Here is an 18,660-nt window from a genome sequence, read left to right on the forward strand (position 1 = left end):
CCTCCCCGCCTTTTCCTCTTCGCTGTCCCTCCCTCCCTCCCCTCCCACCCCCTGGCACCACACTACACCTCCTCTCGGTTGCTTTTGGCCGAGTCCGGAGCGTGTCTGATTCTCGGGCGGCTCGCACACCATCTAGCGAGGAGGCGAGCGCGCGGCGAGTGAGGGAGGAGGCGCGGCGAAGGCGGAGGCTGGGCGAGCGGCGGCGGCTGCAATCGCCGCCGCAGCAGCAGCAGCAGCAGAAGCAGCGCGGGGCGCAGCGGCCGCCGGCGGCCCCCGGCTCGCGCGCGTTGCCAAGCGGCCGTTTCCTTAGCAACCCCGCCCGGGGATTGGGGGATGCAACAGGGAGGGGGGCGAAATGAATGGAGGGAAAAAAAGGAAGAAAATGAAAATATCTATCAGGAGGAGGTATATCACAATTACGCAGACTGCGGGGGAAAGAGAGATGCCTCCTAGACAGAAGGCTTCCCTTCCTGGCATATGCCCTGCTTTTGCTAGAAAAGTCTCCGTGTCGGGCCGAGGAGGAGAGCGCAGAGGAGCGCTTGGCTTTCCCTCTCCCGTGCGTTTCACCTTTGGAGGCACCGTAACTTTCAAGTCCTCCAAGTTGTGGCCGGCGCCATCATGACGCCTGGGACTGAGAGGATTTGTTGTTTCTTTTTTATTTGTTTCCATTCTCGCCTGGGCGGCTGTGCTACAGTTAACAAGCAGCCAACTAGTTCACTCTTTACCTCTTTTCGGAAATAGGTAGGGACAGTGGGTGGGGCTGCTTTTTGAGGGGACGCGCGGGAGGTGCATGCAAGGCTTTGCAGTGGAGCAGCTGGAGTGTCTATAGGGTCAGTCAATACGGTTTGGAGGACGCCTCCCTCCCCCGTGTGTGTTGACACTAAAGTGTGTCTGTGTTTGTGTGTGTGTGTGTGTGTGTGTGTGTGTTGAAAGTGTAGAGTGTGTGCATGTATGTGAGTATATGCCATGCGCGTGCTCGTGCGCGCGCGCGAATCGTGCACGCCGGGCCAGTGCGCGCTCTGCACGCAGGCGCACTGAGAGGGCCCGGGAGGGTAGTGCGGGGATGCAGAGTCGGGAAGAGACTACAATCTAGTATTTTAATTGTGTAGAGCCAGGCCGTCCTGTTATGTAAGAGGCAGTTTAGCCCGTTGGAGCCGATCAGGCGAGATGATCAGCGCATCTGTATCCAGGCAGGGCAGGGTTACGGGGTTTAACGAGTCACAGGATTGCATTTTTTAACAGCCTCCAGGCCAGGATGGACAGGCTTCCTGCTCGGTGGCGCAGAACCGCTCCCCGGCCTCCCCCGCCGCAGCCCCTTAGTCGCTCGCCCCGGGGCTGCGAGCCGCTGTCCTGGCCCACGGCAGAGTGGGGTGCTGGGCAAGGGGCCGCCCCCTTCATTTTCTGCTTCGTCCCTTCTTGAATGCATGTCCAGCTTCAAGAACCTTTAGCTATTCCGGGTTGTTTGCAGATCCATGAGAGAGAGAGACCCGAGGCTGGAGTCAATAGCAGTTACGCCAATCAGCCAATCAATCTGGTTCAGTGAGGAGTTTGGAAAGCAAAGCGGGGAAGTGAAGGGGAGACACAAGTAGAGTAATTAAAAAACACGCTCAGCACCCGCTTCCTTCTTCCCTTCCTCCACCTCTAGCCTCCTTAAGCAGCCTTTAAAGATGTTCTTCGCCTGATCCCAGTTCTTCTTGGAAGAGATAAATAAAACCTCGCACGTCCCTAACTCGTTTTCCATAATGCTAGCAGGGTCCTTTGGCGAGGCGCACAGAAGCAATAATCTCTGCAGGGGTCAGCATCCGGCTGCCTCCCCAGACTGAGCTCTTTACGAGGCGGGCAGGGAGTCGTTTTGCTTGGCGGTAGCCGCGCTCAGAGTGATTTTTATCGCGGTGCACGAGGATCTGTGCAGAAAGGGAAGGGTTCCATCACCTGTGACCACTACACTGGCTGATGGAAGAGCCCCTAACCAGCATCACCTCCCCGCTGAACCGACACTCCAAGGCTTGGCAATTAACCAAACCGTTTGCAGCAGGAGTTACTGATGTTATTGGTATTCAAGCCTAACTCTCAAACCCAGCTCAGAAATTAAGAGCGCAATGGTATTCAACCGCATTTTGAAACATCAATAAAATGTTAGTCATTTGCGGGTGAATGGAAACATTCTCCTTACAGTCTTTTACGCTAGGGAAATAATTGTCAAATGAGAGACTCCTGCTAATATTGATGCCAAATAGCTAGATCACACTGTCATCGTGTTAACTGCATTTTTTCTTTCTTCCTCGCGTGGTACACTGATGGATAAAGCTTAAAATTATCTAGGGCAAACGGGGGATTAGAAAAATCGACATGTCATGTCCATGGGCAAAACTATGCAGCGTTATTTAGAATTCTCTCTAGAAATAATTGAGATTCATTTGAAGGGAAGCAGAAGACACAGCTTCCAGCATTCTGACTCAGTTTAGCTCTGTTTTATGCAGGAGTAGGGTGCCAGCGTTTTCTAGTACAAGCTATGAAAAGCATCCTTTTGTAACTGCTGTTTCCCAGAGATCTGACATCTTCTGGGAGGAAGGAGGAGGGAGCTGAGATTTCTGTGACCAGGGATGGAGCTATGCAGCGGTTTTAATATGTACAACAACCCTTCAGGCTTGTAAAAGGAAACTAGAACCACTTCTATTTTAAAGGCAAAGAGTTTATTTCTATTTTTTTAAATCACTTCCATTCACTGATCACAAAGCACTTAACTCTCACAAAACCCACAGGGAAGCAATAACTAAACCTAGTTTATAGATAGATATGTGGGCTAGTGGAGAGATTATTTACATATATGTGGGGCTGTAACTACAGTACTTTTGCTGTTCTAGGGAGGGAAATGATTTTTAAAACTTCTAGCACTTTCTTCTCCCCTCCCAACCTTTCTAAGGGAATATATTTGAGAGGATTTTACAGGGTTTTGAGATCCTAGATTTCTTCCCAGCATAGACTAAAATCCTGGCAATCTTGGCTCGTTCTGAGAAAAATAAAATAAAAACAAGAATACAAAAGAAAGGAAACCTCCCTGCTTAGTTAGCACATAGGTCCTTAGTATAATTTGTTTTTAAGTATCAAGAATAGGTAACAGCATTGTTTGAACTTTTTAGTGGGTGTAGTAGAATGGTCCCTTGATCACAGTTTTTAGGAAGTGACATTGGAATGAATTACTACTTCCTTTGAGTCATGTACCTTTATTTTGTTTTCAAAGCTGGACTTCTAATATTTGAAGAAATGTGATAACCAGTATGGAGTGAGTTTGGAAGGAGAAAGGTGGAGCCTGAGTATAATTAGTGACTATGACATCATGTAGCTTGGTTTACACCCTTGTTTTTCATGCCCCGTGACTTCAGTGTTGTTGAAAAGATAAAGTTATAAGGAACCTTGTTAAACCTCCTTAGTTTAATTAGCTTGATTTTTATTCCACAGTGCAAATGAAATTATTATTAGGGAAAATTTAGACTATAAGTTCACATTTGTTTTCTGATACTGAATGAGTAAACCCAGGAACATTTTTCATGCTATTACTGTCTAGGCATGAGAAATTTTAGGCAAACAGGTCTCAGGATCTAGTGGAAAGAACTAATGAGATACCTTTGTAATTCCTGAAAGAGTCAAACAGGAGGCTCTTATAAACAGGACATATGGATAATAACTCCTTAACTCCGTCCATAATTGATTTTCTATTTAATTAAGCTAGTTTAAGCTTGGAGCACCTTATCAAATTAAACTGACCTATAGTGATGATTTGCAGGTCACTGTCAGAACTAAGATGTTCAGGGAATTTGTCCGGGGGTGGGAAAGTCTTCTTTTATAGAAAGGTTTCTCAACCCAGACACTTTAGGTATTCAGGGCAGGTAATTGTGGTCAGTACTGCCTTGTACATTGGGAAACGTTTAGCAGCTTCCCAGGCCTCTATGCACTAGATGGCAATAGCACCAGTAGATGGCAATAGTTGTGATAACCAAAATTTCACCAGATGTTGTCTAAATGTCCCTGGATTAGGGGAGAGAGGGCAAAAATCACCTCAGGTTGCGAAACTCCATTATAGATTACATTTATAAAAACATATCATCTTGTGCTTTCACACAAAATAGTAAAGCAGGTTTGTAGGGGGAAAAGTATTTTATTTGAATTCAATAGCTACCATAGTAGCTCCCCCTTATCGATTAAATCTCTACATTCACCTGCCATGTGATGGAGTGACCTAGGTTAACAAAGATGTAATGAATTTAAAGGTTGATTATAAATGTCTTTCTATGATTTCTCTGTGGGAGCTCTCTTATTTAAGCCAGAGTTGAAGTGATAGTCCTTATTTTTAAAAGAAATTGTCATTTTGCAGTCGTTTGAATAAGAATATAAATAGATGGCGAGCTTCTTTCTTGCAAGAACTAACTTAAACCTTTGTATTCTTTATATAGTGACAGCTATAAGATGCACAGTCAGGAAATAGCTGTTAAATAAAGGAAAATGAAAACAAAGTCAGTTCCCTGTTAAATCACTCTATGCAAAATAAATCATATATTCATACTTTTACCACTTTTAAAAATATCAACTTATCTATTAAATGTAGATGATAGGCAAAGAGGTAAGAAGTTTTGTTTTTGGTTTTGTTTTTGTTTTGTTTTTTGTTTTGTTTTTTTTGAGGGGGGGACGGGGGTTGCAAGGATACTACACTGTTTTCAAAGCTCTTTAAATTATTGTCATAGAATCTCACTGAAAATTTCACCTAAGTATTTAAACCAGAAAGAGAAGTCTTATAATAAATGTGAGTGGTTGTTTGTTTCCAAGCTTTGGCAATTATGAATAAAGCTGCCTCAATCATCCATATGCAAATTTTTGTGTGGTCATAAGTTTTCAACTCCTTTTGTTAAATACCAAGGAACATGATGCTGGATCCTATGGTAAGAGTACCTTAAGTTTTGTAAGAAACTGCCAAAGCACCTTAATATTAATATGAAAATTGTCTGAACCGCATCAATAAGCGGACTTCCAAAGTGGCTGTACCGTTTTGCATTCACATCAGCAATGTATGAAAGTTCTTGTTCCTCCATATCTTCACCAGCATTTGATATTGTCAGTGTTCTGGATTTGGGCCATTCTGACAGGTCTGTAGTATCCTATTATTTTCCTTTACATTTCCCTGATGACATATGATGTGAAGCATCTTTTCATATGCTTATTTGCCATCTGAACATCTTCTTTGATAAGGTGTCTGTTAAGGTCTGTCAACCAAACTTTATTCAGTGCAAACAGCTTAATTATGTTACAGCATGGAGGCCGCTCAGTAGTGTCACAGCTCAATTATGAGACAGCACAGCTCTGGAACAGCACAGCTCTGGAAGACCATGGCTCTGAGGCAGCCCTGGGGCAAAGTGGCCTGTGTCTAGGTCTCCCTGGGGTGACTTGCTTCTCTGGTTAGACAGCAGTGCTTCTTCCAATATGGTCGAGTCCACTCTGTCCTGCTCCAGTTTGATCTGGATGCACACTCTGCTTCACTCTGTTCTACTCTCTGGCCCTGAGTATAAGACATACCCCGCGTTTCTGATTCAGCTCCAGCTTTCCTGGAAAGGGGAAGTGCACTCTCTGAGACAGAGGGGAACTAATTTATATAAAGAAAGGTTCCCCACCTCTCCTCTCTGATCAGTCTATTCTCATGCAAATGAGACTTCAAATCCTCACAGAATCCAAATCAGAAGTTTGGTCCAAAAAGCAATCTTCTGATTGGTCAGAATTGAGCCACTCTGATTGGCCAGTGAAGAGGCTGATAGGGACATAGCTGGAGGGCTCTGATTGGACAGGGACAGTCTCAGTTCTATTGGTTGAAATAGAATTCCAGGAACTGCTCTATAAGGGCTGACTCAAACTGCAGGAACAAAGAGCAGGCAGGCATTTTAGTGCAGGAGGCAGGCAGCTTAATTCAGGCTTCTTCCTGAAGTGTGGCTTGTGTGAGAGCTCAGCAAACATATCTGGGACATTATTAGTCACTATTTCTTCAAAAAAATCTTCAGCCCCACCCTCTGTATCATTTCTTTCTGAGACTCCAATGGCATAAATGTTAGCTCTTTTGTCATAGCCCCCTAAGTCCCTCAGATCTGTTTTTTTGGTTGTTGTTTTTTTCTAGTCTATTCTCACTGTTGTTCAGAGGAGGTAATTTCTGTTCTACCTTTGAGTTTACTTGGTCCATACTCTGTCCTCTCCATTTTGTTGTTGATCCCATTCTTTGAGTTTTTGTTTTTGATTATTCTGCTGTTCTGTTCTACATTTTTATTTTAGTTCTTTATACCTTTTGTTTATTTTTTGTTGAGACTCTTTTTCTTTGCTGAGACTGTTTCTTTGTTGAGACTTTTTTCTTTTCATTTGTTTCCATCATGTTTTTCATTGTTCAATGAAACATTTTTAAGATAGCTTCTTTAAAATCCTTTTCAGATAATCCTAACATTAGTGTCACCTTGGTATTGACATCTATTGATGTCATTTTCTAATTAAGTTGAAAGTTTGCTAGATCATGGTATGTTGATTTTTTAATTGATTATTTTGTTATCATGAGACTCTGGAAAATATTGAAATCATCTTTTTAAATAGTATGCTCACAACCTCCTCCTAGGAAAAAGGGCTAACGTCTCTAGAGTGCCTGATCAGGGTAGAAGTCTATGTTCCCAACCGTAGGGGGGTGGTTCTATGTTATTGATAGGCTGATGTGGAAATTCAGGTTCCCACTAGGCCTCTGTTGCTAGTACTCTGGCTGGGAGAGCAGCCACACTTTTTTCTTGCTCCCCGCATGGTCTCCACTGACACCATAGTATAAGGCCTGGTCTCCTTACTTGTAAGTGGTAATGAAACTTCTGACTCACCACCAGGCCTCCTCTAATATACTGGCATGTGTTATCACCCCCTGGTGGGAATGAAAATCCTGGCAACTCAACTCAACCATTTTTAATACCACCACACTGCCCTCATTCCCACTCCTGACCCCAAGGAAGGAGGTTTAAGAAGCTTTGTGCAGCCAGTTTTGTTTTGGGGAGTATTTGGCTGGGCTTGAGCAATTATTGTTTAAAAGCTTTCTTCTTGCCAGGATGCCCCTTTCCTGGTACTTAGGCTACACTGAGCAGGCTTTTGTTTGGGAATTTTTGTCCATGCCTCTTGGCACTTGTAAATTGCCAGCCTCTCTAGCACTCAGTCTGGCACAATGCATGAAGCAAAAGGAAAACCCAGGGAACACACAGCCAGGTCACTCCATAGGTCCTCAGGCTCCTGGCCAGTCTGTTTTCTTTCAGAGTTATCTTGTCTTTGTTTTACCTTTACTGTCAGTGTGTTTAGTACACTTGGTGGGAAGAACATCTAATCCATCTTTTCTAATGCATAATGACATTATTTTTTTTCATTATAAATTTTATTTTTCTAAGTAAGCTCAACCTAGGTTTTCATCTCGTCTATCAGTATGTTACTTGAACCAAGCTTGTTTTTTACTATTATAGAATATAATGAAAGTAATATCTATTATGGAAACATAAAAGTTTAAGGAAGAAAAGTTTAGTGTATAATAAACTTTCTTAATCACAGAACTTCACTGGCCAAGTGAACATTTTCAGATACCCAGGCTGTGTTTATATGATACCACTGAAATGGCTGTGTTTCTATCAATCTATATTTTGTGTTTCCGTCACTATTGTTGATTATCTATGCCAGTGGTCGGCAAACTGTGGCTCGCGAGCCACATGCAGCTCTTTGGCCCCTTGAGTGTGGCTCTTCCACAAAATACCACATGCAGGCGCGCATGTACAGTGCGATTGAAACTTTGTGGCCCATGCCCAGAAGTCGGTATTTTGTGGAAGAGCCACACTCAAGGGGCCAAAGAGCCGCATGTGTCTCGCGAGCCGCAGTTTGCTGACCACCGGTCTATGCCAATCAGAAACACTTAATGGCTATATAAGTAAATGTGAAGATGTTTACATATAGTAGAAAGACCTTATGGTTTAAAATGAAGGAAAAGTAAAATTTCTTATGGATGTAGCTAATTTTAAATCAGTATTTTAACATTGCATAATGATTATAATTGGAGTGAAAACTGAAATAGATGGCAGGAGACCTTAATTTTTGGCAAGTTTTAGCCACTAGGTGGTGAAGGATCAAAGACAAATCTTTTCTTGGCTCCATTCCAGTTGTTGCAAGGCAGAGGGATTGGAATAATATGTAATCTCTAAGGTTCCTTCCAGAATAAAGTGATGAACGGCATGTGTTTACTGATTGAATCATGTGAATTAATGCTACCTGCTCACTGGCCATCTCAGTCCCTCCTGGATAGTCAATACTAACATTCCATTTTTCAATTCCTCTGGATACAATGATTGGGTAGAAGTTGTCCAGTCAATTAGTTTCTGTTTTATTATTATGTTAAAGTTTATAATGTACATTACTAAATATAGGTGACATATAAGCTCAATTAATTTTTTCTCAGAGTTTAAGGGAGGGATTTATTTGGACTATGAGGTGGGAATTTATACACAAATAGAGTAATGAATAATGGACACCGAGTTGAAGCTGGCTTTATAGGATTGAAGGAATTAGAATTTCTTTAGACATTGGTGGGAGAGTAAATGCTTTCCTTTTTTGTTTGGTACATATTCTTTCCTGGTGTGCACATTCAAGTGCAGGTGCACAAACGCACTTTATTAATAATGCAATATATTTAAGGATCAGCATTGGCGTAAAGAACATTTTAATGGAACACATGTAAGTAGTTTTAAAATTAAGACAATTCTTGGGGGGATGAGGACCCATTTGTAATACCTTAACCAATAAAGAAATTAAAGATAAAAAAAATTAAGACAATTCTTCAGTCTAAAGAATGTTTGCCCACCTCCCCACAATTTCTACATGAGGCATGTACCTGATCGTGTTTTAAAACACATAAAATTATGCTCTATTTCTATAATTATAATCTAGGGGCTACACTTACACTTATTTGCCAATTTTAATGAGATTTACATGGTAAGATTTATGTGTGATCATTTATGATCTAATTTTCCATTACCCCAAAAGCAAATCCAGATGCTCTCAGGAACTCTTAATAATATTTAGTCCTGACTCCTTTGAGAAAGAAGAGAAGGATTGTGGCCAGACAGTAGTAAAATGTCTTACAGTCTGATTAGCTAATTTTTTCCAAATGCTTTTTCTGCTGGCCATATCTCCATTCAGAATCCAATTTTGGCATTCCCAAATGACTAATTTATCTGGATTATTCATATATAATGAGTGTGTTATTTTTCGGTGCAGGATCACATGGCTTTGGAGACTGAAATCAACTTTATTTCATTAGAAGTGATTTTCTAATTTCCACACAATTTTCACTGCAAAATGGGGGCAGCAGTATGAAATAATGATAGATTAATATTTCTCATATTCTCAAATAATTGCTATTTATATTTATCATGATTCCAACTCACAAATGTATTTATTTCAAAACTATTTTTGTTCTAGATGATTAGTGGATTCTCCAGGTTATCTTGTGACCTGGGACACCATTAACACAGTTAAGTTTAAGAAGCTGCGAAGTCAAGAAATTTAAGATAAAACAGATATAATGTCTGAAAAATCATAATATAAAAACTCACCACAAACATTCACTGAGAACTTATTTGCCAAACATGGTGTTTTAATTATTATCTTATTTTATACTAGAGGCCCAGTGAATGAAATTTGTACACGGGAGGTGGGTCCCTCAACCCAGCCTGCACCCTCTCGCAATCTGGGACCACTGGCTCCTAACCGCTGGCCTGCCTGCCTGTCTGTCCCTAACCACTCTGACTGCCTGCCTGATTGCACCTAACCACTCTGCCTGCCTGCTTGATTGCCCCTAACTTCCTCTGCCTGTCTGATCATCCCAAACTGCTCACCTGCCTGCCTGATTGCCCCTAACTGCCTCTGCCTCGGCCCTCCCAACATCCAGAAGCTATCATTTGGCTATCCGATCTAATTAGTGTATTATACTTTTATTATTACAGATATTACTACAGGCCCAGTGCATGAATTTGTGCACCAGTGGGGTCCCTCCACCTGGCCAGTGATGGGGGCCAATCAGGGACATCTTGCCCAGTCCTAATCAGGGCCAATGGGGGCTGGGCCAGCTGTGGAGGGACTGAGGGAGGGCTCCAGGGCGTGTCGGCCCCTCTCGGCCAGTCCTGATCTGCTGGACCCCAGCAGCAAGCTAAACTACCAGTCAGAGCATTTGCCCCCTGGTGGTCAGTGCGCATCATAGCAACTGGTCAAGCGGTCAACGGAATGGTCAACTGATCAGTTGGACACGTAGCATATTACGCTTTTACTATATAGGATTTTTTTGTTATATGTACATTACTTTAGAAAACTGAATATTAAACACAGAAGTACTTACATTTATTTTAAAATATTTGTTAATTATAGCTGTAAAGTAAAGCATGAAGTTATTAACCAATCGACAAAATTGTTTCATTTCAACATCTCTCTGAAACATATTATTCTTTTCTTTTTATGTTAAGTATAATAAATTTGTCATTATTAGATTTTCATCATTAAGACCCCTACCATATCTCACTTAATATTTGAAATCAAATTAATATCCAAACTTATTTTTATTGAGCCTATAGTTTGATTTAGAAGAATAAATAATAAAGTTTCATTTGTTTGCAATTTATCGGCAAATAGTAATTGAAAATTTTCCATCTCTGCTCACCATAAAATAATGATTCTCTCTTGACTAAATAACTTGTCTCCAACATTTCTTTTTCCTTACCTACAACCTCATATTTCAAAATAATTTTTCTAAAACACAGAAGTTATTTCCTCCCTCTTCTTATTCTTTTATATGCTTCATATTATCCTCCGGAAGATAACGAAATCCTTAATATAGTCCACAGGCTGCAGGAACTGATTTATCTCCTCCTTTATGATGTAGCCTACCATAATGTTCTCATATACAAATTATATATTGTACAATCTATCTGTTATTAAATGTGGGAGGATACTCTTTGAACACCAGGAGGCAAGATCAATCAGAGAGCCATCTTAGAGGCTGGCAACTCCATATAATTATTTGAATTTATAATATTGAAATTATATCCTAATATAATTTATATATATATAAACTTAGCCAACTTTTCAAGTCACTAACATTCTTCTAAACATTATGTTTAGTTACAAAATACTTCATTGTGTAGCTGTATGTAGTTCTAATTTTTTGACATATCTCTTATTGAAACATTTAGGTAATTTTACATTTTGCCATGTTAAAACAACCAATGAGCAAATTTAATTTCAGTTTAAAATTTAGTGTTGAATCTTTACACAGAAATAAATTAATATGGATCCTTAAAATGCATTACTAGAATTAGACTATCTTGGTCCAGTGGCATAAACCTAAATGATAAGCTTTGGATATGTTGGAAAATTGTTCTCCAAAAAAATTATTTCAATTTATTTTTCTATTAGCAGAGAATTGTGGGTTGTGTTTTTCTGATTTGATAATCAATGAAAACTCTTGCACTTGTTTTAATTAATATTTATTTGATTACTAATTCTGATGAAATTATTCATAAGCTCACTGGTGATTCATATTTCGGAAATTGTATATATATATATATATATATATATATATATGTAAGTGGATATATACAGGGTGGAGCAAAAGTAGATTTATAGTTGTGTGTATGCTAAACACAGAGTTTATTCCTGTATTATTATTTAGTAATCATTGTATTATTTTCCATACAAACAACTTTAGACCTACTTTTGCACTACTCCATACATATACATATACATGTACATAGATTTAATTTTTGAAAATTTTCTTTTTCTATGAATATTTATAAGACATTACATACTAAAACTATAAATATCATTTTCTTATAAATTTATTGTTAGAACTGTTAGATTTACAGAAAATTGAGGAGGTAACACAGTTTCCCTTATATTAAAATCTTACATTAGTATGAATCACTATTGATATATTACCATTCAAGTCAATACTTTATTCAGATTTCTTTAGTTGTTACCTAATGTTCTTTTTCTGTTCCAGGATCCCAACTTGGATCTACGTTACCTTATTGTCACATCTAAGGATCCTCTAGCCCTGACAGTTTCTCAGATTTTCCTTGTTTTGATGACTGTTCAGTTTTAAGGAGTACTGACCAGGTGTTTTGTAGAATGCTCTTCTGTTGGAATTTTTCTGATGTCTCTTTTATGGTTAGGCTAGGTTTATAGCAGTGGTTCTCAACCTTGGCTGCACATTAGAATCACCTGGGGATCTTTTTAAAATCCTGATTTCTGGGCCTCATGCTCCGGAAATTCTTTTCTTTGTTATGGGGTGGGGCCACAAAATTAGTAACAAAGAAACAGAATTTCCGGAGGATGAGGGCCAGAAATCAGTATTTTAAAAAGATTCCCAGGTGATTCTAGTGTGCAGCCAAGGTTGAGAACCACTGGGTTATAGGTTTTTGAGAAAAAGATTTCATAGACAAAGTGCTATTTTCTTGGCATCATCTCAAGGATCCATTCTATCAAAATGATTTATTGCTGTTGATGTTGACCTTGAACACCTGGCAAAGTGGTATTTCTTTAGGATTCTCCATGATAAAGTACCTCTCTCTACTTTCGTGAAGGTGGTATATATATATATATATATATATATATATATATATATGCCTAAGTGAGTGACAGAACAATCAAACGACCGGCCGCTATGATGCACACTGACCACCAGAGGACAGAAGCTCAATGCAGGAGCTGCCCCTAATGGGGCAACCTCCCACAGCCAACCTCCTACAGCCCTTGCCCCCCAGCCAACTTCCTGAAGCTCCCATCAACCCCAATCACCAGCCAGGCCAAGGGACCCCACCCATGCACAATTCATGCACCAGGCCTCTAGTATCTACATAAAATATTTATAATTCCTCTGCATGGGAGATTTGTTTATCTCCCATATTTATTTATTTATGCAATCATTTTAACTTATTTATATTATTGTGGGAACACTGATATTTATTTCATAGTTTGGATTACAATCCAATGTTACTTTATTTTATTGCTCAAATTGTTTGAGGTTTGGACATTGGGTGGCTCTTTCAGTGGATCCTTTGACGTATCCCTATCAAACTCGGTTTTTTAGCTTTTGTGTTTTTTTGTTAATCCTCATCCAAGGATATATTTTTTTGCATTGATTTTTAGAGAGGGGAGAAAAGAGAGAGAGAGAGAGAGAGAGAGAGAGAGAGAGAGAGAGAGAGAGAGAGAGAGAGAGAAGAGTCGATGTGAAAGAGACACATGGATTGTTTGCCTCCCCGTATGTGCCCAGATCAGTGGGGATCAAGCCTGCAACCAAGGTATGTGCCCTTGACAGGAATCGGACTCAATAACCTTCAGTCTGCAGGCCAACACTCTAACCACAGAGCCAAACCAGCTGGAGTGAGCTTTTGTGTTTTCTGGTAATTTCCTTACATTTTGGCATTACTTGATGCTTTAGATCTCCATATTCATCTTTTATATTTCCTGCATCAGTAATAGAGACAGGAATTCTCCATGAAAACTTTCCTTTCTTTTTTTTTTTTTTTGTAATTGGAAAATAGTATGAGAAACCAAAATATGGATACTAGGTATGCTTATTTTTACCAGGTTATCATTGTTTCTAGCCCTATCAACTGATGGGGCAAAGAAATACATGTGTATCCTAACCAGTGTTATAGAAATATTTATACATATGTGTAAACATGAGTTCATACTGATATCTCCAACTGTACTTTATTAAAATATAGATCATTTTAAATTTTTCATCTTAACTATGTGCTAATTCCCACTCAAAATAGTGAGAAACATAGTTCCCACTATATGTTATCAAGTTACTTGATTGCAGTATATACGTATTGTAGTATCAGAATTGTTAGCCCATCCCTCCATGGAAAACTACTTTATTAACTACTTTATTAGGTGGAGTTCTTTTGACTTTAGTGTTATGATTCCACTCATTTCCAAAGCTACTTACATTAGCACCTTTTCCTCCAACCCAATTCAATGAGATCGTTTCATGCATTTTAAATAACAAATTCTTTTGTCATCATCTGCTTTTTATTCTGGTATCCCTTGATGTTTTAAGTGAGATTCTTTGAAATTTGCATACATTAACTTTTACTTTTTGTGCTGTAAAGTTTAATAGGTCTTGACCAATGCATAAGGTCATATACCCACAATTAGAGTATCACAGAGAATAGTTTTGTTGCCCTAAAAATTCTCCTGTGTTTCACCTATTTAACCACCTCCACATCCTTAGCAACCATTGACCTGTTCAACATCTCTATAGTTTTCCTATTTCCAGAATGTTATATACCTGGAAATCTTATAGTATATAATTTTTTCAGATTTCTTTCATGTAGCAATGTATTTTAAAGGTTGATACATGCCTTATTGTGGCTTATTAACTCATTTCTTTTATCATTAAACTAGAGGCCTGGTGCACTAATTTGTGCATGGGTGGGGTCCAGCAGGCCTGCCCTGATGGGGGCTGATCTGGCTTGGCTGATGCAGGGGGAAGGGCCACAGCAGTTGGCCTGTCAGTCCCACCCCCAATCAGGGTGAGAAGGCCAATCAGGGGCAGGGCTGTGGGAGGTTGGGGGGGGGGTGATCAGGGCCCCAATCGGGCCGGTTGGACACCGCAGTGCTTGTCATAGTGACTGGTCATTCCGATTGTTCTGGTCGCTTGGCTTTTATATATATAGATAATATGTCTTTACATGGATACACCACAGTTTATTTTTCCATTCACCTATTGAAGGACATTTTGGTTGCTTTTAAGAGATTTTGAATAAAGCTTTACAAACTGTATACAGGTTTTTATGTGAACACAAAGTTTCAATTCATTGGGGTAAATATCTAGGATCAGGATTGTTGGTTGATCTTATAAGACTATGTTTAATAAAAAAAAAACAAAAAAAACCAAAACAAAACAAACAAACAAAAAACCTGCCAAACTGTCTTCTAAAGTTGTTGTGCCATTTTATATTTTGACCAGCAATGAATTAGAGCCCCTGTGGTTCTGTATCCCTGTCAGCATAATTCTTTGGATTTTAGCTATTCTAATAGGTATAAAGTGGTACCCAGTTGTTTACATTTATCATTCCCTCATTACAGAAGGTGTTCAGCATATTTTCATATGATTTTTTTCATCTGTTTATTTTCTTTGGTGAGGTGTCTGTTCAGACTTTTTGGCCATTTTGAATTGAGTTATTAACTTTCTTATCATTGACTGTTAATGATTTTTGTTTTATTTGGATAAAACCACATTATCACATAAATATGTCACAAATATTTCCTTACAGTGTGTGGCTTGTGTTTTCATTCTCCATTTAGTGTATTTTGTAGGGCAGAAGATTTTAATTTAATAAAGTCTAACTTTATTTTTTCCTTTCATGGATCATACTTTTTGTTTATATTTGGAAACTCATCACCAAACCCATAGGCACCTAGATTTTCTATGTTATCTTCTAGAACATTTTTAATCTTCTCTTTTGTATTTAGGCATGTGATCCATTTTGACTTTATTTTTGTGTCAGGTATAAAGTTTGAGCCTAATTTCTTTCATTCTTTCTTTTTTATTACATATAATGTCTGATTGTTCAGCGCCATTTGTTGAAAAGAGCTTTTTTCTTCATTGAATTTTCTTTGTCCATTTGACAAATATCAGTTGATTGTACTTGTGTGGGTCTGTTTCTGGAATCTCTATTTTTGTTTCATTGACATATATCTCCTTTTTTTTATAACAATACCACCCTGTCTTTTTAACTGTAGCTTTATAGTAAGTCATGCAATCAGGTAGTGTGAATTCTCCAATTTTATTTCATTTCTTCAGTATTGTGTTGACCATTGTATGTCTTTACTTTTCATCTAAACTTGGGAATCAGTTTGGCAACATTCACAAAATAATTTGCTGTAAATTTTATTGTAGCTTTATTGAATCTATAAGTTCATTTTGAGAGAACTGTCATCTTAACAATAATGCTTCTTCCATTACATGAACAGTGATTATAAAATTAATGTCTTTGTCTATCTTGTGCAAAAATATATGAATAGTAATTTGTATTGTAGTTTATATTAATACTAGAGGCCCGGTGCACAAAAACTTGTGCACTCAGGGGAAGGGGGTTCCCTCAGACCGGCCTCTGCCCTCTTGCAGTCTGGGACCCCTTGGGAGATAACGACTTGCTGGCTTAGGCCTGCTCCCGGGTGGCAGAGGGCAGGCCCAATCCCTAGGTGCAGCCCCTGGTCGGGCTCAGAGCAGGGCCGATTGGGGAGTTGGGGCGCCTTCCCCTGTCATGCACAGAGCAGGGCAGATTGGGAGGTTGTGATGCCACCCTCAGTCACGCTCAGGTTAGGGCCGATTGGGGGGTTGGGGCACCGCCCCGTCACACTCAAGGCAGGGTCGATGGGGAGGTTGTTGCGCCACCCCCTGTCACGCACAGAGCAGGGCCAATCAGGGGGGTTGGGGCTCCATGCCCTGTCATGCACAGAGCAGGGCCCATCAGGGGGTTGGGGAGCTCCCCCCTGTCACGCATAGAGCAAGGCCGATCAGGGGGTTGAGGAGCTCCCCCCTGTCACTCACAGAGTAGGGACGATAGGGGAGTTGGGGCACCGCCACATGTCACACTCAGGGCAGGGCAGATCAGGGGGCTGGGGCACCGCCCTCTATCACCCACAGAGCAGGGCCGATCAGGTGGTTGGGGCGCCGCCACTCTCATACTCAGGGCAGGGCCAATGGGGAGGTTATGGCTCTACCCCATCACACACAGAGCAGGGCCCGTGGGGGGTGGGGGGGTTGGGGCCCCGCCCCCTGTCACACACAGAGCTGCAGGGCGATCAGGGGGTTTAGGCGCTGCCCCCTGTCATGCTTATCCCGGTGCTGGGAGGCATATTACCCTTCTACTATATAGGGTAGAGGCCTGGTGCATGGGTAGGGCCAGCTGGTTTGCCCTGAAGGGTGTCCTGGATCAGCGTGGGGGTGCCCACTGGGATGCCTGGCCAACCTGGGTGAGGGGCTGAGGGCTGTTTGCAGCTGGTCACACACCCTTCAGGGTGGGGGTCCCCACTGGGGTGCCTGGCCAGTCTGGGTGAGGGGCTGAGGGCTGTTTTCAGGCTGGGACTGAAGCTCCCAACTGCTCCTTTTTTTTTTTTTTTTTATTCTGGGCCAGCTTTAGCTCTGAGGCCTCGGCTGCTGAAAACAGGTTTCTGGCCTTTGTTTACCATCTGTATTTGATACAATGTTGCGGTCCGGCTGGCTGAAGCTCCGCTGAGTAAAGCAGGTTTCTGGGGGATTTTTAGCTTCTTTATTTGCAACATAGTTGCTTCGAGTTGCAGCTGAGAGGCCGGCAAGTCAGGCGGGGAACGTTGGAGTTCTCTGTCACTGAAGCAAACAAGCCTCCCTGTTCGCATCAGCTGCCTGGCTGCTGGCCGCCATCTTGGCTGCCAGTTAATTTGCATATCTCGGCCCTACTCTGGGAGTGACAGGGGGATTAGCCAATGGGAAGGGTAGCGGTTGTACTCCAATTACCATGTTTCTCTTTTATTAGTGTAGATAATTTGACTTTGTATCTGTTAATATATAAATCCATGAAGCTTTTTGGTGTTTGTTTGTTTGTTTTAATGAGATAATGAAGGAATTAATTTTTGATTTTATTTCATCATCTAATTAATACATTCATATTTATCAAGTACTAATTTTTATACACCCAGAGATATATTTTTTTCCCTCTCTTTGTAGGATGGTTTTAATAGTTATGGCCTTGTTACACTTTCTGATGTTTATCAAGACTGATAACCTATTGCCTAATTTTATGAAGCCCAGTTAGAATGTTAGAATCCAACAGTGTTACTTTTTATGGGAGTCAGAAAAATACCCTCACTTTCCCCAGAATCCCTGCCTCGCCCAACCAATTTTTGTATTTATTCAAATGGTATTGCCTATTGAATGGCAATTCTCCATAGGTCTCTCATGTTTTTCTGCATGTCTTTTGAGCAGAGGCACTGTCTGCCTTTGGTTTAGACTACCTTTTCAAGGAATTTTATATAGCTTACAGACTTGAAAGAGATAATCTTTACCTCATCCCTCATATCCTTCCTGATAAAAGGCAGGTTTCTTTACTGTCGAATGTATTAAACAATGTCTTCTGGGGCTAAATCTAAACACACTTGCTGCTCATTATAACAAATATAGGCTCCTTAAGCTTAGAATTCCACTCCTGTATGCACTCCCCTGTGTGTGGGGGGGGGGTCACCTAGCCCTTTTCAAATCCCCCTTTGGGAAAGGGAATTTGAGAAACTAATATGCATGCCAATTCTCTGGCTACTGCTCTTACAGTGATTAGTACACTGTACTTTGTCTCTGACACAAAAGTCATGTTGTTTGCCAGCATCCATGAAACTACGGCATTCTAACTTAACTTGCAAGTCAGGAGAAATTTCAGAGCATTCTCCATTCTTGGCACTGTCTTTATTGCAAGCATGTGAAGAAATAAAAATATAAGGACAAATCAAGAAAGTATCTAGCACAAAATTCAAGATGTTTAGCACAAAACTCAAAGTGTCTAGCACAAAATCCAATTCCCCCTGGGAGAGGGA

The sequence above is a fragment of the Myotis myotis genome, unplaced genomic scaffold (assembly GCF_014108235.1).
Source record: "Myotis myotis isolate mMyoMyo1 unplaced genomic scaffold, mMyoMyo1.p scaffold_m19_p_2, whole genome shotgun sequence".
NCBI classification, from domain to species: domain Eukaryota; kingdom Metazoa; phylum Chordata; class Mammalia; order Chiroptera; family Vespertilionidae; genus Myotis; species Myotis myotis.